Source organism: Tupaia chinensis, unplaced genomic scaffold, assembly GCF_000334495.1.
Source record: "Tupaia chinensis unplaced genomic scaffold, TupChi_1.0 Scaffold142846_1, whole genome shotgun sequence".
NCBI lineage: Eukaryota > Metazoa > Chordata > Mammalia > Scandentia > Tupaiidae > Tupaia > Tupaia belangeri.
This window is the reverse complement of record NW_006202691.1, coordinates 1443813-1451750: the sequence shown is the minus strand read 5'-3', so window position 1 is coordinate 1451750 and position 7938 is coordinate 1443813. Positions and strand designations below refer to the sequence as shown.

Here is a 7938-nt window from a genome sequence, read left to right as displayed (position 1 = left end):
TGTTCATCCATTCATTTTATTCATTCATTCTCTCATGTAACAGATACTCATAAATGCATGCTATACATCAGCAGAATAGGTAAGCTTGGGGCCAGATGGTGATGCAGAAGTAAAACATAATACTCTACAAGGCAATTCCACATGGAAGGTTCCTGGTTAAAGAGACCATCCTGAGTATGCCTGGAACACATGTACCCATGATCAAGGGTTGCCTGAAGCCTGTAGGTGGATCACAGCATCAGGACCTTATTGGGGATGCCATCTCTCTTACTTTCTCTGATTCTCACTTATGAAAGAAATAAAAATTAAATTTAATAAGAACTTGGTTAAAATAAAACAAAATAAAATAAAAGTTGGAAGGAGGCTTAAAGGTTGATTAGTATAGAGAAGGTCAAGTTGTTACCTAACCCAGGTGGCTTCAAGAAAGTCATTCTCATAAACCTCAAAATGATCCAAATTAGAAAGTCCTTTGTTTCTCCTTACAGGAGACTTTCTATAGCTATGAAGTCTTTTGCCCCACCGAAATGGGCAGAAATCATAAATGTCCCATAGCCCCTAGTCTCTCCAATCCTTTCCCTATATAGATGAAGAGTCAGAACATGGCTTCAAGGGCTCAGCTCATGGCACATACTCTTGATTTTTGCAGAGTGGAACTTAAAAGCCTGATGTTGGCAAACTTTCCACACACTCTACCCTGCAAGCATTTTTCAAGTGCCTGCCATGTCAGGCCATTTGCCTGTCACTGGGAATGAGGTGATAAAGCATAGACTTCACAATCGACCTGGTGAAAAGGAACAAAGAACAAAGGAACAAAAACTTACCATAAATTTTGCTTACAGTGTTATGGGAAGACAGTGGAAAAAGGATCTAGTTTGGTTTGGGAAGAAAGAGAAAATTTAACAGAAAAATTAATGTTTGAAGTGTATCTTAATTAAGATAAAAAGTTTTCATGTGGAGAACACCAAAACAAACAAACAAACAAACAAACAAACAATCTGCCATTCCTGGGGAGCTGAGTGCTGGGACAGAGGGCTAAAGTTAGGAGACTGAAAAAATGCAGACCACTGGGGCACTACTAATTTCTCCAGCTGATGTGCTTTCGTACCAGGGGTCTACTAAGGCCTGTGTCTGCCCCCTTCCTGAGCAGGCCAGAGAATGCATGGAAACAGCCTTCCTCCAGCAGCTCCCTTCTCCAGGTGACCAGGAGTTCCAGACCAGTATTGTCTCTCGGGACATTGACACAGTAGCCAAGTTTATTGGTGCTGGTGCCGAGACCATTGGTGTGGCTGGTTCAGGGGCTGGTACTGGAACGGTGTCTGGTAGCCTGATCATTGGCTATGCCAGAACTCATCTCTCAAGCAGCAGCTCTTCTCCAATGCTATTCTGGACTTTGCCCTGTTTGAAGCCATAGGGCTCTTCTGTTTGATGGTCGCCTTCCTCATCCTCTTTGCCATGTGAGGTTCCATGAGCGTCACCTACCCATCCCGGCTGCTTCAATTCCATACCACATCCAGTGCTGAGGTGTGCTAAGCTTTACCATTAAACACAACATTTCTGTAACACTCCCCACCAAAAAAAACTGCCATTCTTGAAATTTATTTATTTATATTTATTCATGACTAGAAATATTTCGATATCTAAGTTTAATTATTTCATACATTATTAAAAAAATAAAATTTCATCGCAGCAGAAGACTACATTATAGCACACGTAGTGTTAAAATTTTACCTGGAGGGGGGATGGATAGAAGAAAGTGGACTTTGACATATGACTGTCCTCTGGATATGTTATGAAGAACAGTGACTGCAAAAACACTGTATGGTTCCTTAATGTGTATGTTATGTACCCGTAAGTGATCTTCCTCTTTCATGCACCAGAAGGAAGCAACTAAGTTGTCCCTGTCTTAAAATGCCTAGTTGCTGAATGTCAGTGATGTATTCTCTCTCACTGACATGGTAGTTTGACTCAAACTTGCAGGGAAAGAAAATCAGCTTGAAAATCCAATAAATTGACCTTTATTTTCAATGTTACATATGGTCTACAGTTTGAAGAAATATTACTGCTAGCATGAGGGATTTTTCAGGAGTTATTGAATTGGAAATTCTCTAATGTTTTCAGATTTTTATGCTTTGACTTCTACACCAGAAGATACAGCTTTAAAAAAAAAAACAACTTGTGAGTCTGTAGATATGTACAAACATAATCTCCACTATCAATTGAACAGCTACTGTATTGTAGGCACTGCTCATATAAAGCACCTGGCAGAAAAAGAGCAAAAGCGATCACCTCTTAAAGTCTCATCTGTAGCCCTCCTTTCTGTTCCTCTGGGAATTTGGTCTTAGTGACTTCTGTCATGTTCAGAAGCAATTTTTTTTTTTTTTTGTATTCGTGCATCTCTGGGGTTTTCCATTATTATGTTGTGAAAACAAGTGGAAATTCAAGGCTCTTTTTAGTCACTTTGTACAAGGCAAAATATGAAATTGGAGTGGGTTGGGTTTTCACTACCATAAAATCATTGTTTTTACTCAGCATTTAAAAACTTTTGTAGATGTAGAACTGTGGAGCCCTACTACATGAGGAAAATGAGATTATCAAGAGATATAATAGTGTTATAAATAAATATTATTTATTCAAAAAAATATTCATTAACCTTTTATAATGTGCCTGGCCAGTTCCAGGTACTTGGATTACTGTAGCGGTGAGTGAGACAAAGCCTGTCAGCATAGACCTTACCATTGGTTAGTGAAGGCTCACATCCGTCAAGTTTCAGCTATGGAAACTGGATGGGGCATATTCATCAGAGGAACTACACGTGGTTGCACACACAGGCATCCAAAGCTGCTTAGGTGAACTGTTAAGGTGACCAACTCATCCTGTTTTTGACAGGGACTTTCCAAGCTCTAACACTAAAAGTCCCATGTCCCAGAAGCCACCTCAGTACTGGGCAAAGTGACCAAGATGATTGGTCACTCTATGAACTGCCCCCACCAAAAAAAAAAAATGCACGTTTTTATCAAGACCTATTATGAGCAAACCCATGGTTAAACATTGTATTTCCCACCCTAAGGGAATGCGAGCTCTAGGGGAAGAGCTGAGGCCTGCATCAGATGCCTTCTCATTCAGAAGAATATCTGACTAGAGCTCAGACGGTAGACACGGAGGGAGTCCATGGGTGGTGAATACCTGACTAGAGCTCAGACGGTAGATACGGAGGGAGTCCATGGGTGGCGAATACCTGACTAGAGCTCAGACGGTAGATACGGAAGGAGTCCATGGGTGGTGAATACCTGACTAGAGCTCAGACGGTAGATACGGAGGGAGTCCATGGGTGGTGAATCTCTGACTAGAGCTCAGACAATAGATACAGAGAGAGTCCATGGGTGGTGTTTATGCTGAGGGAGGAGATGAGATCTAAGCTGGACCTGGGGACTCCGGTGTCATTACAGAAGCAGTGAAAAGAGAAGAGGGAAGGGAGAGCACCGTCCACCTGCTTACTGCTTGTCTCTCAAACTCCAAGTGTTCAACTTCCTAGGTTTGCCTTGTTATCCCCTTTCTGTCTCACTATATGACATTACTGTCCACCACCCAACAAAGGGAGAAAAGATATGAAGGTGTGGAAGTGTAAAGTATGTGGAGGAGAGATTAGGAGGAGATGCATTAACTCTCTGAGGGAACGTGGTTTCTGGAGGGAGAAGTGGCAGAGAGGTAATAAGGCACAATCGTTCACTTAAAATGACAAACATTGTAAATAGTACTGTCTATTTTCTGCTCTGGTTCTCAGTATAAAAGGGGGAAAAATACAGTTTCTTTCCTCAGAGAGTCCAGAAGGGAAGCTAAACAAAATCAGGAGCCCGGCAATGGCATAGCTGTAATGCGACTGGGCCCACCTGGGAAGGTCCTGAGTTGGATTCCTAGGACCTCCGTGAGCACACCTGGCATGCATATACACACCTGTGATCCACACTGGCTGAGACTAGGGGGTGGATCACCGTGCACGTCTAACAGGATTGCTCTCTCTCTTGCATAGTCTCCTTCTCTGTCTCTTTCTCATAGAAGAGATCAATAAACTTAAAAACACCTCCCAAACCTCCATCAGTAGTACAATAAGTGCTGTGAGAGAAAACAGAGGAGGAGTGGGAAGCTATGGAGTAGGAGCAACAAAAGCTTTCTAAAAGAAGAGACTGAAGATTTGAGATTTGAAGAACCGGGAGTCAGTCAGGAAAAGAAAGAAAGGGAAAAATGACTCTAAGTAGTGGAAACAGCATGTATAAGGGGCAGGACTCAGAAGAAGAAACATCAGGAAGCTGCAGCGTCACTATGAACTTTCTGCATTGAGAAGTCGAATCTATTGAGGAGGGCAGGGTGAAGTGATGGCAAGGCAAGGAGAAGAATTACAAATGAGGCCAAGGTTTTGAATTTGGTGGCCAAATGAATTGGGGGCGTTTAACAACAACAAAAGTCCAGAAATGGAGCCAGTTTACTTTTGTGGGAGGAGGAGGGCAGGAGTGTCAGAGGAAGGAAGGAAAAGAAGCAAAGATGAATGTGAGGTTAGACATGTTGACTTAATGAAGTTTTCTAAGGTCGTTGAAGCTGCAGAGCTAGATCTTTATTTTTAAAAAGAGGTGATGACATGTTGTATATTAATTTGGGGAAAGACGAGGACTGGACTGGGCTGACAGCCTGGAGTAGGCCAGAGCAAAGAAGGAAATTACACAAACAGCATAAGCCTCATTTTCCTCTTTAAGGAAAAAAAAATGACAGGAACAGATGAGTGAAGGATGTGAAGTCTGATATGTGCCTCAGTGTGTTCCAGTACCAAGGACTGCGCAGGAGAGAACCGGGGCCCAGGGCTCCCCCTGTGTCTGCTCTGGCCATGGGCCCAACAAGGAATTCTTCACTATCCACAAGTAGAGCTGAGAGACCACTCTGGACACACCATACGCACGGACCTCACACACATACACACTCGCTCACTCATCCTATGTTCTTAATTCCTAACCACCTTAAAAAAAAAAAAACTATGCTAACATCTTACCAGGATGCCTTTATAGAAAATGCAAAAATCTATCCACTGAGCACCTCCTCCGAGTTTTAGCAAGGCCTATAAATGGTTCTATTCAATAGTTTTCCCATTTTCTTATTTTTAAATTTTTATTTTTTTAGAGGTTTTTGCTATAAGGTGCGTGTGCTTGCTAGAAAGACAAAGAGAGACAGAGCGATAGAAAGCGAGAAATCACCCTCTGGGGGGTCGGGGCGGGGGATGGCCACGCCGCAATCCCTTCTCCTCCATTCTCCTCTTGGGATCTTGGGCACACATGCACACGTGCCCAGAGTGAGTTTAAGCCACTAGGTCTGGGACTCATACTGCGGTTGGCTACATGAGAGTTCAGCGATATAGCCATTATGCTAACTGCTGGTCCCCCATTTTCTTGATTAGCTAAGTCTCTTCTTGATCTCAGTAGCTACGTCCCATTCCCTCATCGAATTATAGTGCTGGTATTTCCCAGCTTACTTAGTGTCAATTATGTGAGAGAGGACAGGGGAATGATCTTAACCTTGTGTAAGATGCAGTGCCAGTCCTTAGACATGTTACATTCTATATTTCAACACGAATTAGTTGAGTATTGATCAATTAAATGTAGCACTGTTTCCTACTGTGTGCTAGGAGGAGCCAGGAAAATACAAGGGAGGAGGACACAGCTTAAACTGTCTTGGAGTTTGCGGTTTCATGAGGAAAAAAGTCAAGCACACAGAGAATCGCACTTCTTAAGTCAAGAAGGTAAAGAATATACAAACAAACTACAATTAGACTTAACGGAGAAAAAATAACATCATGATTGGAGAATGAAGAACCAGTGTCAGGGGAGAGCCAGAATTTTGAAACTAAGAAAAATGCATAGAATTTCAGGGCGTCGATGTATAGGTGTTGTGAGGAAGATATTCAGGTGCAGGGGACAGTATGAACGTGACTGCTGGGATAGGAATATATGTGGCATAATTGGAGGATAACTTAGTTTAGTTTAGCAAATAGTTTGGTTTGTCTAGAGTATAGGAGACTAGTAGGAGACAGAGCTAGAAAAACAGGCTAGAAACCTGCTATAGAGGACTTTAAATGCCCGGCTAAGGAGTTTACGCTTAATTTTCTAGGCAGTGGGTAGCTACTGAAGACTTGGGAGCAGGACAGTGACTGATCAGATCTGATCTAAAAGGTTTAATTTCACAGTGATTAACTGCGAAGAATAAAGAGGAGAGAGGAAAGAGGCAGAGAAAAATTTTGGACATGTTAAATTGAACATGCCTGTGGGCTCTCCAAAGGAAGATGCTCATGGCTCTTTGGAATGAGGGTCTGATGTTCAGGAGGAAGATATGGGTAAGGCCATTTTAGGCTTGGTTTCTTCAACTGTGAAACAGAGACAAAATGCTCACTCTGAAGATTGTTTTGGGAATCAGAGCTAGTGCTCTGGAAAACACTGATCACAGTCCCCGACTCATAACGCGCATGTGACTGACACACATTTGGTGATGGTAATTGAGGTAGTGGTAGCATCAGTTATAAGAAGTACAGTTAATTCTTCCTTGTAATCCTCTTGTTCTCCCCAGAATTCTGCTATTCATTCAAGAAACAAACAAACAAATGGAAAACCCTTGATTTAGCCAGAATTGTCTCCACTGAAGATGAACAAGGCCGAGTCAAACAGTTTTACTGGCTCCTTTTGTGCTTAAGATAACCATGCTCCAGGGAGCCAGCAGGTGGGATAGTAGTCAAGGCACTGGACTCCCACATGGCTGACTGCAGTATGAGTACTGGACCTAGCAACCTGAAAATCATGCTGGGACCACGTGCGTGGATGCCCAAGAGCCCAGGAGGAGAATGGAAGAGAAGGGATCGTAGCAAGGCCATCCTTCATGGGGAGTGATTTTTCACTGTCTCTCTTCAGAGAATACACGTGCCCTATGGCAAAAACCTTAAAAAAAAAAAAACGTCTCCAGAGAATACCCTTAGTCCCTGGTAAACTGAGCTCTACTGAGTGTCTCTTTGTTACAGCTTAGAAGAAATTATATATATACACACACATAAAATTAAAAATACCAAATTCAGAAAACTAGCTATTTCCTAGAAAGAGGATAAAAAGGAGAATACAAATGGGAGGAGACACACTGAGAGATTTTACTATTTCTCTAATGCTTTCTAGTTTTTTAGCTGGATGTTGGGTTTGGTAGTTATTTATTATGTTATTCTCTATACAGTTTTTATGTAGGAAATAATATACATATATGTGTGTGTATATATATATATATATACACATATATATTTACACTTTGAAGTGCAGCAAGTAGGATCTCTGTATTTTAGAAATGTTGATCTCACATTGATGTATGGGCACTTAAAAAGAAAGAAGCTAGATATGGAGAGAATACTTCACACATGTATTTGATCCAGCCAGCAGACAGACATCCAGCCTTCACGCAAGAGTAGGAATCTACAAAATGAGCTCAACAGTGGAAGAGGAAGATCCTTAAAAACCTCCCAAGAGGCTACCCACCACAGAAAAAGTGACACTAGAGTAGCACCCGACAGACAAAAAACTAGAGGATCAGATGTGTTACTAAAACAAACAAACAAAAAACACTACCAATAACAACAACAGCAAAAAACAGAAATGCAATTACTTTGATTCCTGGGGAGAGAGAGGTATAGACTAGGAGGAAGTAGTAGCCTGTCGGTGGCGGCAGAAAAGTAAGTTAGAAAGGTAAGACAGTCTGACTTGTCCAGAAAAATATTTGTATTGGCTTTTAGCAGTGCAAAAAGTAATCTCTAAAAATAAAATTCCACTTCAAGACATGAAAATTAACTGAAACTATAGTTGCCCTCTTGCCAGTGAAAATAAACAAGAAAATTGGGCGAAACGTATGAAACAATCATTTTCGTTGGACAAT

The 7938-nt window shown here is 41.6% G+C and overlaps 1 pseudogene; it reads left to right on the top strand.

The window, feature by feature from the left end:
- The first annotated feature begins 1054 nt into the window (after positions 1-1054).
- Positions 1055-1458, top strand: LOC102482479 (ATP synthase F(0) complex subunit C1, mitochondrial-like; annotated as a pseudogene).
- Positions 1459-7938: the final 6480 nt, after the last annotated feature.